Source organism: Phyllostomus discolor, chromosome 5, assembly GCF_004126475.2.
Source record: "Phyllostomus discolor isolate MPI-MPIP mPhyDis1 chromosome 5, mPhyDis1.pri.v3, whole genome shotgun sequence".
Classification (NCBI taxonomy): Eukaryota; Metazoa; Chordata; class Mammalia; order Chiroptera; family Phyllostomidae; genus Phyllostomus; species Phyllostomus discolor.
Genome location: NC_040907.2, coordinates 21,755,845 through 21,771,405, shown reverse-complemented (window position 1 = coordinate 21,771,405; position 15,561 = coordinate 21,755,845). Strand labels below are relative to the sequence as shown.

At 50.4% G+C, this 15,561-nt stretch overlaps 1 protein-coding gene across 2 annotated transcripts in view; it reads left to right on the top strand.

Annotated features, from left to right (window-relative positions):
• The window catches only part of CSMD2 (CUB and Sushi multiple domains 2), a 555,419-nt gene that overhangs the window by 330,328 nt on the left and 209,530 nt on the right, over positions 1 to 15,561 (top strand). The window lies entirely within an intron of this gene.

Below are 15,561 nucleotides of genomic sequence, written 5' to 3'. Positions count from 1 at the left end.
CTTCCTCGTAGATGGTGTGGTCATTCTTTCGTCGAAAATCATCCTTTAAGCCAGGGTCCCAGTGGGTTTGGCAAGCGTGAGGGGGCTGCGTGTGGTGCAGGGCAGCGGGGGCTTGGTCTCTATTGGGAAATCAGAAGATCCGGCCTCTCCAGGCCATCACCTCTTCTTTGCCCAACCCCCAACCCCAACCTTCTCCACCTCTTTCAGTCTGCTCTCTCTCAGGGGGTGCAGACCGCCTGGACCTCGGCTCTTCCCTCCCACAGTGGGCTTCCCGGGGACCCCGAGTGCTGAATACTCAGGAGCCGTGTCCCCTCGGGGCTGGGGCAGGGAGTAACCTGGCCGCCACAGGGGAACATCCCTGCTGACTGAGAGTGTGGTGTATGAGTTCGTGGGGTGGGTCACACCAGGTGATTATACTTTTCAAACAGAAAAAGAAATCACCTTGTTTGGTTTCGCAAAGCATTTCTGATGACTTGTGAGTTTATGTAAAAATTCTTGCAGAGGTTTAAAGATCAAATCTCTCTTAGATACACATTCAGCAAATCACTCTTACTGAAAATAATGAAATTGCTTAAAATCTGCCCATCTCTGTGGCCTGGCATGGGTAGAATACAGTGCCTGACCGTGTTAGCCTCGTGGCACGCAGCAGGCCAAGGGGACCTGCGGTTAGCAGGAAGCAAGCAGCTCAGGGCGCCCAGGAGCAGGGGGTCTGATGGTCACAGAGACCGAAGCCAGGCAGGAGGAACCCAGGCAGGAGCGGGTGAATGGGGCAGAGCTCCGCAGGGCAGGCTGGAGGCGGGGCCTCGGAAGGTAAAGGCCCAGGCTACAGGAGTCCAGGTTACAATGGGGGCTTTATCTCTGAAATCCAACTGTGTCGAACAAGGCAGGGAGAACTGGGAAGGGCCAGACCTCTGCGGCAGAGAGCTGGTAGGAATGAAGCAGGTGGCAGAGCCAGCCAGCTGCTTGGGAGCAGCTAAATTTCCCTGCCCCACAAACTGAGAGGTACAGGTAGCAGAATGCTTCGGTGGGGTGGGGTGGGGGCTCTCGCTCAAGTCCCCCCAGAATTTACGTGACCCTTTGGCTCTTAGGAGTAGTTTTTAGGAAATTTTCTAGAAGCTTCAGTGAGGGCAGAGGACCAGCAGGCTCTTCGTTTCCAGGGGCCAGGCTGGCAGCTTCCCCGGAGCTGGGCACGGCTTGGAAACAGCTGGGGAGAAGAGGGCAGAGCTGTCCCAGTGAGCACCAGCCAGGGTGGTCTCTGGTTTCATTAAGGAAGGAGCCCGAGGCGTGTTGGTGAGAACTGTGACGCAGGTGGGCAGGCAGGCACTCTGGGGGCCAGCGTGGTGTTTCTTCTTCTGCGTGATTCTGGGATGTAGGGGGATGCCATCCCCAAGGCACTCCCATCACTCCGGATTTCCTGGTCACTGGGACATCCCAGAACACAGCTCAAGTCTTAGGGCCCCCGGCTTCAGTGGAGGAGGCCAGAGAGCGCCCGCTGGCCCCACCCCTTCGCGCCACACAGCCAGGTCGCAAGTGTGTGTCATGAGGGTGAGGGAGCACCACTTGGCGGCTCCACTGGGCTGGCACCCCCCGTCCCAGGTTCTAGGCACTGCCTTTAGGGAGCTCACGGTCAGGCGCCCGCATGGTGAAAGAGGGTGGTGATGAGACAGCCTTGGGAAAACTGTGGATTCAAACTCTGGAGACTCGTTTCTTCATCCCAGCTCAGCTCAGTGTCCTGGCTGTGACCGGGACATCCTCCCTCTGCATTTTGGTTTACTCTTCTACCCACGGGGGTAGCACTCCCTTCTGGCTCTAAAAAGTCTAAGCCTCCGCGATTACACGTACCAAAAAGGAGAACCGTGACTTCAACAGCTCCCACATTTTCCACGACAGATGCCCGGGAACCACTTCCTAAAATGGGTCATTCGCACAGCGGGTCGCACTTTGATTAAGGGATGATGTTAAACTTTGGTGTCTGCTCCTGACCCCAGATCAAACGTGTGATAGTGTGAGGCCAGTGGAAAGGGGGCAGTGTCTGTAAGCACCTGTAAAAGTACAGAACAGTGCAGTCTCTGTGTTTTACAAAGTGGACATAAATGGATACGAAGGCACCTCCAGCAAAAGGCAGCTCGGGCGGCCTACATCTTACCGCGCGTCAGTCGCAATAAATATTAATGCAACGCTCAGCAAACAGCACCGCCCGTTCCTCCTGAAAATTAAGACAGGGATTGGGAAAACATTTCGATGGTTCAAATTTCTTTGAACAATTGTCCCCAAAAGTACACAGCAGTGCCTTGTTCTTCTCTTGAAACATTTTCTTCAAAGCATCCCCTTCCCAGGGAGTTGCCCTGCCGAGACTACACAGATGCACTCCTTCCTCGCGTTTCAGAGCGTTTTCCGCGGCCAGCAGAGACTTCAGGATAATTGTGTTGCCTTCTGAGCTGCCCTCACAGTCGTGGATGCTCACTGGATGGTCTTTTTCATCCAGGTTTTAAAGACGATGTTCTTGGAGCGGAAAGCATTTTTTGAAAGAAAAGATGGAGCCAGCTTCCTCCCTCTTACTCTCTCTTCCTCCCCGGTTAGTTCACATCTCCGGGGACCACTGCTCAGAATCAGTCGGAACTAGTGCCGCTGTCCATCCACTCCACGGGAGGGACTGAGTGTCTGTCCGGTGCCGAGTACCACGCACCAGTGTACAGCCCTTGGGTCTCCGCCAAGGAAATGGGCTCAGCTGGGTGCCCTGGGGAGAAATGTCTGACCAGGCTGCCCTTACTCTTCACCTTCCCCGGGCTCTGACAGGTCACCCCCTCTCTTACATAGGAATAGAGAGCCTCTCCCATACTTCCCATGTCCCGTGACTCCTCCGCAACAAGAGATACAATAAGGAAGATACAAATAACTCTGATGGTGAGTAGTTTGCACAATACTTGATGCTTCAGTTGACAGGCTAGCAGAAAGCTTCGCACTTCATTAAAAAAAAAGCCAGGAAACCAATTATCAGTCCATTAGCAGCCACTTTCCAAAGAAGTTACAGCACAGCCTTCACCAGAGATGTGCCAAGACTGCGCAAATGCAAGCTTGCCTTCACCACTCCGTAAACCTGCCCCAGAAGGCGTGAATCCTAATTGCTCGGTCCCGAATGTATATGGCGTGTGTGTGTGTGTGTGTGTGTGTGTGTGTGTGAACCGTGAAGGCAGGGCCTCCAGGGGTGGATGTGGCACAAGTGACGAATCAGCAGCTCAACTTTGAGAGACCAAGGAGGGAGAGGCGGGTCCGTTGGGTGCTCCAAGAAAATGTCACAAGAGATACAGGACTTGAGCTGGGCCTTGAAGACTTGGGGGATGGGGCGGGGCAGAGGCAGGTGTCCTACACAGGGATGCTGTGGGGCATGGGCCTCTCCCAGTACCCTCCCGACAACTCCTTTCTGAGAACCTGGACACACACACACACACACACACACACAGTGCTGGACAGAGCAGTGGATTGGGCCATAGCGTCGTCAGGACTCTTCACCTCACCACTACTGATGTTTTGGACCAGATGACTCTCGGGGGCAGGCTTGTGCACTCCCTACCATGTTCGAAGCATCCCTGTCCTCCACCCACTGGGAGGCAGTAGCACACACATGCCTTTCCAACAGTTGTGACCGCCCTGGGAAAAGCACCCCGAAGGTTAGGGACCATGGGTCTGGGGTAATTTAGTCTGATCCAACTCTACATATGAGGGGACCGGGGCATTCACATTCTCACTGAGGTTAGGACCAAACTCAAGGGCCTACAGATTCAGGGGGGGAAAAGCACAGGGTTGGGGAGGGTATTTATTAAATGTTTTATGTCACGAAGAAGAGTGCCTCTTCCCTACAACTGAATGGAATATTTATTCTCGCATTTTATGGATGAAGACAAGTTCAAGGAGACCAGGTCACTGGCTCGGAGGTTGCAGAGCCATGAAGTGCTGGGCTTGAACTTGAACTGTTAAGGACAGAGCAGGCCCCGACTCCAGATTCTTTCCTCTCTCCATGGCACCCAATTTCCAGAGTCCAAGGGGTCGTGTGCAGCAGGAAGGACAAGGAGGCCCGAGGGCAACACTAGCACAGAATACAGGAGCCAGTGTTTGGCTGAGTGACTCCCATGAAGTGCCAGGGATGATAGGACTTAAATCCATGAGGGCTTTGGCCATGACCTTCATCAGAACTAGACCAGTGCTGGATACCTACGATATGTCCTGTCGCCATGTAGAAGCCTTTTCCTCATTTTCCCTCATTCCTCCTACCCCTCCATTCACCTATCCATCTTTGACGTATCGAGCACCTACTCTGTACAAAGTCGGCTGCGTAAGGGCGTCTGACTCTTCTGGTCACATTCTAAAGTGGAGGGCCTCTGGGAAGGACCCTGCCCAGGCGTGGTGAAGGGGGTTTCTTAGCGCCGTGCCCTGTATGATGGGTATGCTCTTTTTCAAGAAATGTCTGGAGCTCAAGGGCCAGTACCTAACACAGGCTTCTGGTACTTTCTGTTATTTAAACGTTTAAATAAATTTAAAGGGTTAAATAGATGAAATACTCTTCATTTCACTTCCTTAAGCCAAAACCAACTTCAGATTTGGACATTCTATTTTGATCCTTACCCATGTACATGCATATTTCACGTGGTTTTAATCAAAGTGAACATACCATCTCGTACTGTGGGTTTTAAGGGTCCCGTGATGTTGCATGTCTTGCCTGGCTACCACATGTCTGTCGTAGTTGTCATTCTTAATTACCCGTGGCACAGTCTGTCCAGTGACTGGGCCACGACTTAGCCAGCCCACCCATCCCCTGCAGTTGTGTTCTGTAGAGTGGGCATGGCCATCCTCGTGCACGCGGCTGGGGTTTTTTCTTCTCTTCAGTTACTTCCTTAGGATAAATTTCTAGGAGTGAGGTTTGCTGGGCCAGGGTCGGAACGTTTTTATAACTCCTGATGTGTGTACTCTTTTTTCCTCTCCAGAATGGTTGCTCTGGTTTTATCTCTTTCCATTTTTATTGAGTCTATTGGGGTGACATTGGTTGATGAAATTATATAGGTTTCAGGAATAACGTTCTATAGCACTCATACATCATCTGCATAGTGTACTCACCACCCAGACCCAAGCCTCCCTCCATCACCATTTATCCCCCCTTCACCCTCTTCTACCTCCCCCACCCCACTTTCCCTGTGGTGAACGCCATACTATTGTCTGCGTCTTTGAGTTTTATTTTGTTTTGGCTTTTTTTTTGCTTAATTCCTTTACCTTTTCCTCTCCGCCCCCCAGCCTCCTCCCCTCTAACAGCTGTCAGTCTTATATTGCTCCCCCAAATATTGCGCCAGTTGGTAATGCCAGCAACAGAAGCTCTAAGGTTAGGAATAAGATCCATGTAACACATGCCCTTCCCACTCAGAAATGTGGCCTGTTTCTCGTCTATGTCCGTCTACTTTGTAAATGTAGCGACTTTGTGGTTGTCTTCATAGAGTCTGCATGTAACACGTGTAACCTTAGTCAGCATCGCCAAACCTCGAGTACTTGTACGGCCTTTCAGCAGTTGCTCTTTGAATAGATACAAGTTGGATACCTCCCTGCAGCACGCCCTTGTCAACTTCTGCAAAGCACCAAATGTTATGATAAGTGCCGCAAATTCAGAGATGATTTGGGCAGCCCTTGACCTCAAAGAGCTCACTCCAACTTGAAGAAAGACGTAATTATGCAAATTAAAGTGAGCTCTTGTGGTTCAAAATGTACTTTTTTCCAGTAGAAAGCACTAGTCCTGCAGATGCTTTAGGATCGCCCCCATGAAGATTCATCCTTTTATTGAACGCGTATTTGTTGAGTGCGCAGGTCGGCGGCCCCTCCTCTCGCAGAGCATGGATGTACGTCGTGCTGTTGCAATAGTTGGTCTGAAAGACGGCAGGGCAGCATCGGGGCCCTGGTGAGAACGGGGACCGCCGAGAGGCGGTGCTGGGGTCTGAGAGGAGCCCTGGGGGTCTGGGCCTGTGCCGAAGGGGAGTGTATGTTGATGCACACAGACACCACGCGTATGCATGCACGTGCACCGCAGTCCGGATACTTGGTTTGCAGTGGTTCCTAAAGGGGTTGCCTGGCGTGAAATGTATATAGAAGAAGGGAGGCAGGGCTCGTGGAAGGAGGCCCTGGAGAGAGAGAGACCACTGGGTGCCCATGGGCCAGAAGTATGAAGAGGGGGTCAGGGTCTCCATCACAGGGCCTGGACAGAGACTCAGTCCTGGCCCTTCTCCAGGTCCCGGTCCGGGTCCCCCTCTGTCTCGCAGTCACAGCCGTCTGTACCGACACGTGCCTGTGAAACTGCTGTGTCAGCATTTTCCTTTCTGACTTAAAGGTGCTATTACTTCTGTATTGTGGATAGAAACTCTTTGTGGTATCTAATATTCATATTTTCCCAATCTCTTGTTTTCCCTTTTCTCTCCTTTGCTAGCTTGCATTGTACAGTCTTTTACATTTTTATATAGACAAATCTCTCAGTATTTTTTTTCTTTTCATAGCTGACAAAGTTATCATTCTGCCACAGATCTGAGAAACAGTTTGTTCTATTTTGGGTTATTTCTCGGCAACTCGATTTTTAAAAAATATAATTTGTTAATCCATCTGGAGTTTATTTAGATGAATGTATAATATTGTGCAAACTATTATGTGGTTTTCCGACACAGTTTATTAAGTAATTCACTTCCCTTTTGATCTGAGGGAAAGGAGTTGCTTTATCACATGCCGGATCCTCAAATGGAGTTAAGTCTGTTTCCTGGGCCACCCCTTTGTTCTGTGCTCTAGTTCTATCTTAACCTTGATACTGAACAATGTTAATTGTTGTTTTATAGTATGTTCTAATATCTGGCGGAGCTGGAAACTGCTCCTTCCTCCCTTAATTATTTTCTCTTTCAGAACATTCATTGTTATTCTCATCTGTTTGTTGTTCGAGATTAATTTTAGAATCATTTTGTCAGAGGGGGGAAGAAAGTCCTATTGGGATTTTGGATGTGCGCTCCTATTAAACTATAAATTAACTGGAGGAAAATAGACATTTTAGAAGACACATCCTTCCATCCAGAACATGGCATGTCACTCTTTGTTCATCGACTTTCATTTTTCTAAATATAACAGCTTTGTGGTTTGCTTCATATAGGTCACATACATTGCTCGCTACCTTTATTTTTAAATAGGCAGGTGCTTTGTTCGCCCCCCTCCCACCTCGACCCCAGTGCCCTGTGCACAGGTGGAGTGAGCGTGTCCCGTTTTCTCTCCTCCCTGTGGCTGAAGCCTGCTATTCCCTGTAAATATATAATCCCAGATTTTTGGGACAAGTGCAATTTCAAGCAGCCTCTCTTTTGGCCCAGAAAATGCAATCACAATAGCTAGAGCCCCTGGAATTGCCTTTTTCAAATATTTGGAGCCAGAACTGGGATCCGCTGAGGTCTGAAAGCATCAGCCTCCGTGGGGGCGGGGGGAAGATTCGTGGGAACCACTTGTGATCGGGGCTGGGGTCATCATAAAGGTCATGTGCGTCTCCTCTGCCGATGTGACAGCCTCCTCGTTGCTCTAGGCTTCCTTAAAGGTCCCGCTATTCCACAGGTGGCCCCAGGACAGAAACAGGGAACCTGGGCATTGCTTTGGCCCACATCTGTGTTTTGGGACAATTCGTGGAGACGGAAAAGCAGCCTGTGTAGTTCTGGAGGCCCCTTCCTGTAACCCAGCCCTCAAGCACCTGGGCACCGAAGAGCTGTGGTCTCACTGCGCTAGGGATGTGCAGAGCGGGCGGGTGCGGTGCTCTGTGGAAGGGCCCCCAGTAATCCGGAAGGGTCATCGCCTTGAGCAGAAAGTCCGAGGTGGGAGCTGGAGGTGCAGAGGGTGTGACTCTGCCCCTGCGCCAGAGACTGGGCCCTGCAGGCGTGGCCGGGAAGGGTGAGCCCCGGCTGAGGGCGGCGTGGCTGGGAGAGGTGCCCCCGATGAAGGGGTGGCTCACAATGGTGGCTGTGACCGTTTCCTAACAGGATGGCTAAGGAGGGGGAGACGACATTTGCCCTGCCAGGCCCGTGGGGTTCATGTATCAATTGTTATATTTACTCTTAAACAGGCAGATATCCTATGGGGGGAGGCGGCTTCTGAGTTGAATCTCGGAATCGGGCCCACCCCTGCAGGGTGTCCCTGCCTAGGCAGAGACTGTGGTTTCAGAAGGGGCTTCGCTCACAAGGGATGGGGAGGAAATTGAGAAACAAGGCAGAAGCCCCGTCCTGGGCCGCACGCGGTGGGGCAGGGGTGGCAGACGGGGAGGGCCCTGAAGTGCTGTGGGCCTGTGGCCTGCTGGGCTCCTCGGAAGCCCACCGGGTGTTGACTCTCAGAGCCCGCCCACACACCCCACCGCGCAGGTTTGAGAGGTGGGACTTGGCTGGACTTGGCTCAGGATCCGGCCGTGCGAAGGGAGCCTGTGGCATAAAGGTCTTCAGTGTGGCTGGGCAGGGCCGGCCAGGTGGGGACCGGGGGAAGGGCTGGCTCGCAGAGGAGGCCGCCAGCCTCCCCAAGGAAGTGGGCCCAACAGGGTCCTACCAGGCCAGTGTGGGAACCACACGTCGGTCATCTTTATGTTTAAATCCTCGGGAACTTCACAGGGGAGGGGGGTGTCTCTGGTGGCCATGCCCAGTCCCAAATGGACCCAAACGTAGCTAATCATTAGAAAAATTCTTGGGCTTTTTAAAATATAGAATTCTGGCCTCACCCCCGGAAACCCTGATGCAGCAGGTGTGGGATGAGGCCCAGGAACTGTGATTCTGAACTCTTCCCAGATGATTTCGACGTGAGGTCACGCCCGTGGACCGCTCACGTGTGTGCCAGTGTGTTGTGGGGAGTGTGGGTCATTCCCGAGGGGGTTCGTCCCCTGACAAGGAGGCGTGCAGCAGCGATGCGCACAGAGACATGTCGCTGCCGTGAGGCTGGCCAGGCGGGGGCTGCCACGGCACAATTGTTGTCACGGTGGCAGCCTCCTAGAGTCTGAGCAACATTGTCCCTCGTGCTGATGGCCTCATCTTGGGTCGCCAGGCCCCCGACTGTGACATTCTAACGGTGTTGTGATCTCCTGCCTTTAATCTCACTGGAACGCGACAGTCTGTGGAAGGGCGGGGCTGCTGTGCGCCTGGCCTTGGCCTCCACGCTGGGAGAGTGACAGGCACGATTCGAACACGGCTCTTGCGTAGTCTAGTGGGTGTGACAAGCCCATGCATTTATCCCAAAGCAGTCTTTGAATTACTGCAGTGATAGGTGCGGCCGCCAAGTGCTCCCAGAACATGGAGGAAGGAAAACGTGTCCCAGCTGGAAGATTCTCAGGTTTCTTGGAGGATCATAGCATGGGCAACGTTTCAGCGCATCCCAACCCAGGCACCAATCTGTCCAGAACTAAACTACAATCGCAGTGTAGCACAGGACCCAGTGCCAAGGCCGTGTTCCTGCAGCCAAGTCCTGGTCTGAGGACCACAGTCACTCAGGTGGAACTCGGGTTGGAAAAGCTGACCAAGCCTCAGGGGTCTAACCCGGGGCTGCGACCCATACTTGTGGGGGAAGGAGATACAGCTGACCTTCTCACTTCAGCTTTCACCTTTGGGATCAGAAAGAACGGCTCCTTTTCTCTGTAAAGGTTTCAAAATGATGAGTATGCCAGGTGTGTTCCCAGGGCCCCAACGCAAACAGCACCCTCTCCACTGTGCGGTGCAGTGTCTGACTCAGAGAGCCATCCAGGCGACAGAGTGCCACCAGCTAGGATCTGTTTACACAGCTTCCGGCTCAGGCACTGAGGCTTGTCAAACTAGGAAGACCCATCCCCCACCGGGAGCCCCAGGCAAATTTTTCATCTCACCGGATCAGATCAGTGGTGGCTGCTGTGCCTTCGTTCCTTGGGTTCCGTCCATGGTTCCTGGAGGAGGCACTGCTCCCCGTTTCTAGGGCTGGACTTTCACAGAGGGCCTTGGGTGACCCCTCTGGGGATTAGAGACTCTTCCTCCAGTCCCTTTGTACAAAGGCAGTTTTCTGGGGGCTCAGGAGGAGGTGCTGCCTTAGGCCAGCTGGGTCACTCCCCTCTTGCTCTGGGAGTCAGATGAGGCCCCACCATGGCCTGGAAGGTAGCTCTCTCCAGCTACTGCCAACTCCCCTGGATCACTGTGGGTCCCCTGGAAGGAAATCCAGACACTCTTCCTTATGACCGTGGTGAGCAGCCACGAAGTGCTGTTTTTCAGTCCAGGAGGAAAGAACACACTAGAAAGAGAAATAGCCTCTCCAAGACATGGGGTTAGCCTCGCACATTTGTAGTCTAATATGGTTGCTAGGGGAGCAAAACAGGGTGGGAAGAAAAGATTAAAGAGATTGGCAAGGGCCTTGGGTTTTTGAGGGTCTTTTGTGCGCTTTGGAGGAGTTTGGGCTTCACCCTCTGTACAACTGGGAGTCTTTGCATAAAGAGTTCCAAGCAGGGATGTAACATTTGTGATTTACACAATTCACTCTGAAGCCAATATGGAGGATGGATTCCAAAGGAGTGAGATTTACGGCCAGAAAACCAGGTAGAGACAATTGCAGTAGGAAGAGGGCCTCAACTTAACAGGAGCCATAATGAGAATGTGACACCTCCAAAAGATGTTGAAGAGATAGACTCAACAGAAGTTACTTATTGGATATGGGATTGAGGGAGAAGGAGCTGATACATCTTGCTTAGACGACTGGGTATTGTCATTCATGAAGATAAGGAATGAGGGAGGCCCAGGAAAATGGATAAAGCATTCAATTTTGGACCCGCATTTGAGGTGCCCGTGGGATCGCCAGGAGAGATGTCCATCAGTTTCATTCCAAGTCTGGAATGTGCAGGGGTCTGGGCTGCTAGCAGCTGCTTGCAGGGCAGTGGTGCACAGAGGGGAGGCGTATGCGGGGAGGGAGGGGAGGGAGAAAGGAAAGCGCGCAACTCTGCGACGGCAGGTCTGAATCATTGGCTGAAGCCAGGGAACATCCCAGGTCCTAGAATCTAGGAGAACCATGTTTAGGGGGGAAGACTAAGAGTTCGGTTTTGGACATAATTTAGTTTAATCGCTGTCATAAAATCCAAACTCCTTCTCATTGTCTGAAAGACTCACGCCGTTCCCTCCGGTTCCTCTCTTGTTCCTGGCACGTGGCTCACCTGGCTCGTGTCACATCGGCCTCCCTTCTGCCTCCGCCAAGCTCAGTCCTCCTCAGGGCCTTTGCCCCTGCAGCGCCCTCCACCTGCAGTGGTCTTCCCCTGGGATGGCTGGCTCCTCACCACCTGCTCAGACAGGCCGTGGCGGACCCCTGCCAGGCCACCCCCACCCCCTTCACTTTGTATTCCCCTTGCTCTGCCTTATGTTCTTTGTCTCCTGTTGGAATGTAAACTTCACGAGGGCCGAGGACTTGCTTATCTCCTTGTTTGTGGTCCACGTGTACCTAGAGCTGGGACAGGCACACAGCGGGTCTTCCATTGATACTTGAGTGAGGCGGAGATGTTTCAGAGTTCCAAAGACCACTGGATATGTAGGTCTGGAGCCCAGAAAAGGAGGTCTGTGCACAAGGAGCCGTGTGTGGGGTGGGGTATGCTGGAGAGCGTGCAAGTGTGCAAAGGTGACCCTGAAGTAGACCCTTTCGTGCCCCCACAGTAGACTTCAGGTGGAAGAGGAAGGCTCTCACGTGACTGGGCAGGGCCAGCCAGGAGCGACAGGCCAAATTCTGGAACACAGCGTGAAAGTGTTTCAGGAATCTGGGAGAGGTCAGCTCTGATGAATGAATGCCCTGCTGCTCTAACTCAGGACCCCAGCCCCCAGCCCGAGCCTGCCTGGGTGGTGGGGACTGGGTCCCTCTCCCCCACCCCCGAAAAAAAGAAAAGAGAGGAATGTAAAAACTTGAACACAGTTCATGAGTTTTGTAATCCAATAAAAGGACATACTGTGTGCTTAGGGAATACGTCCCCAGCATAGTCTGTTTATCCCTGGTGTTGCTTTTGGAATGTGTATGAGTTTCTAGAAGGCATCCTCAGTATTTTGCTTAAAGCGATCAAAGCTTTAACGTGGTCTGATTTACAAGGATGATCACTTTCACCCTTGTGCGTGTGACCTTGGGAACCTCACACAGCTTCTGTGGGCCCAGTGAAGTCGAATGATAACTTTCAAGAGCTGCAGGGCCAGAGATGATGTTAAAATAACGCAGGTGAAAATTAACATGCACTGAGCTCCTGAACAGAAAGAAACATAAGAAATTCAAGGGTGGGTTTGTGAAGCCTCTGCTTCCAGCTCAGCTATGGCATTCAGAGCAGAGAGCTGCCTCAGTTTACTTGTCCAGAGACACACAGTGAAGCAAAACTAATCTCATTGGGCCTCTCCTGCTTGAGTGAGCACGGCTGGAGGAAAGCACCCAACCAGGTAAATTGGCTCTGCTACAAATTCATGGTCACCAATCTCAATCAAGCCTGCAGCAGTGCCGAGCAATCCATCTGTGTTTCTCCAGTCAGCCTGTTCTCCTCTTCTCCGTGGAAGCTGGTTCAAGCATCATCTACCCTCCAGCCCATGAACAGCCCCCTCTCCTCACCTTGCATTGGAGAATGTCCTTGGCTCCCACCTTGAAGGCAACGTCAACTTCCAAACAGCAAACACACCAAGCCTGCCTGCAGGCCATCCCTGCCCCGACCCTTCTTCCCACCTTCCCACCTTCCCACCCTTTACAACGGAGATGCTCACTCTCCTCTCCCATCAAAAACCAATCCCCCTAAAGGTCGTGCATCCCGTTTAGGCTTTAGATCAGGCGCCTTCAAACACCTTAAAATTCACTCCAGGATGAAGTACAGCACAGTAGACACTCGCACACACTGGCACATAACTGAACCATGTGACCCACAATCAGTACTTACCTCTCCCGACCTGTGGTGCACTCGGATGTCTTCCATTCTCCTTCTTCTGTTTGCTGAGCATCCAGCTCATGACCCACCACATCTCTCCCGTGCCCGGTCGCTAGTGGGCTGCAACCCGCTGTTTCGGAAGTTTTGCTATAGATTCCCCTTCTGCTTGGAACCTCATGCCTGTGTCTGTCATCCTTCTTCTGTCTTTCCGGCCTCCTCTCCCTTTCTGCCAAGCCCTTCTCATCAACATTTACATTTTCTCAGGTCTCTCCCATCTTAAGGGTGAAGATCTTCACACCCCGGTCTCCTTGCCCATTCTCTAAGACTCTCGTTCACACCCAGACTTTTTTGGCAGGATGTCTTCCCTTGCCACTTCCGTTCCTCACCTCCCAGTCCTTTGTCACCCCATCCATTTTGACCTCAGTGTCAACCTCCCCAGAAATTGCTGTCAACAAGGTCACCACCAGTGAGCCTCTTGTTGCAAGAAATCTAGTGGGTTGTTTTCCATCCTCATCATACGCAGATGCTCAGCTGCATTTCAGAACAAATAGCCCTTCCTCCTTCTGGAAACGGCTCTCCTGTTTCTCCTCCTACCTCCTGGCTGCCTCGCCTCCATCTGCCCCGCCAGCTTCTCTCCCTTCTTTCCCAAGTTTCCATGCGATGTCATTGCCAAGCCCGCAATGGTAGCTCTGTTGTTGAAGTTTTTGTTTTGTCATATACTGTACATTTTCCCGCATCTTTATTGACCAGCTTTATTCTTTCATTGGTCGGCTGTTAGTTTTCTTGGCCCAAGTTTCTGCTTTGAGGGTTTATCTTTTTACTGAATTGTCGTTTGTTATATGTTAAACATGGTAAATATTTCATTATAATTACTTGCAAATACTTTCCCTTCAAACATGTTTCATTTCTGTAATTAAGAATATTGTTTTCCTTATGATTTCTAACTTGGATATAATGCTAAGAAAGCCCTTTGCCTACTCTGAAATTATACAAATATTTCTTATGTTTTCTTCCCCTACTTTGGTGGTACATTGAGCGAGGTGTGGATCTAATTTTTCTACAACTTGTTAGCCATCTGTCCCGGCGTCTTTTGTTAATCAGTCACCCTCTGCCCTGCAATTTGAAAAGCCCCCTTATTGTACACTAAAATTTGAGATGTCCATATTTGTTTCTGAACTTTCTTTCTTGGTTCCATTGATCTCACATATGAAGCTATTACAATACAGATTTTATTATTACAGCTTTGTAATATGTTTCCGTAGCTGAACTGGCAAGCCCTCCTGTCACTGGGAGAGGGTAGGTCTCGTTGTTGAGAGCTTGGGCTCTGGAACCAGCTGGACTGGCTGCATGTCCCAGCACCGTCACTTACGTGCTTTGTGACTGTGGGCAGTTTACTGAACCTGGACTCAGCTTCTGCATCTGTAACATGGGGATAATAATGGTGTCCACCTCAAGAGAGCTGCTGTGAGGGTTAAGGAACTCAGGCATACCACATTCTTGGATGCCAGCTAGCGCTTTCTATGCTATTATTTCTCATCTCTCTGAAGGAGAGCTTGACTGTTTTCACCTGTTTATTCCAACAGATGGAGCTCAACGATTGTTTTAACTTCTGGGATGGCTGGGGGGAAGGGGAAGGAAGGCGTGAGTTTTGCCTGAAATTATGTTAAATTGTTTGAGGATAGTTGTCATCTTAACCATATACAGTCATCATGCACAAAAATAGTTTATTAGTGTCTTATTTAAAAATTTTTCCACCTGCCAAAATGTTCACCACCCAAAGTCAAATCATCTTCCATCACCATATACAGTGGTGTAGATTGGGCACACAATGTGACATACAGATCATGTATCATAGAAATGTACGCTTGAAAACTGCATGATCTTTCCCTGGCCAGGTGGCTCAGTTCATTGGAGCATCGTCCTGTACACCAGAAAGGTCACAGGTTCCATCCCAGGTCAGGGAACATACCTAGGTTGTGGGTTCGATCCCTGGTCGGGGAGCATATGGGAGGCACCAATGGATCTCTCTCATGTCGGTGTTTCTCTCTCTCTCTCTCTCTCTCTCTCTCTCTCTCTCTCCCCACCTCCTTTCTCTCTGAAGTCAGTAAATATCTCCTTGGGAGAGGATTAGAAAAAGAGGAAGAGAACTATATGATTTTATTAATCAATATCACCCCAATAAATTTAATTAAAAAATAGTGTTGTTTCCATTATAAGGTCATGTTTGTTTAATGTTTTAGGGCTGAATTTGATCTGCTAGTACTTTGCAGATAGGATTTTATTTTTTACACTGGGTGTGTTGGTGTGTGAGCATGTGGCTGTGAATATGTGTATCATACATACTTTTTATAGGAGTATTTGTGTCAAAATTAACTTTAATGACATTGCTATTATAGTTTGTTTAAAATTTTAAAGCTGTAGCCATGAAACCACTTATTCCCTAAGTATTTTCCAGCTTTTTCAGGTTTTTCTCTTCTCACAGTTTTGATAATTCAGAATTTCTTGAGAGGTTCTCCATTTTGTAAATATTTCAAATTTATTAGTATATTATAATACTGTTCTTTTTTTTTTTAAGATTTTATTTATTTATTTTTAGAGAGGGAAGGGAGGGAGATAGAGAGAGAGAGAGAAACTTCAATGTGCGGTTGCTGGGGGTT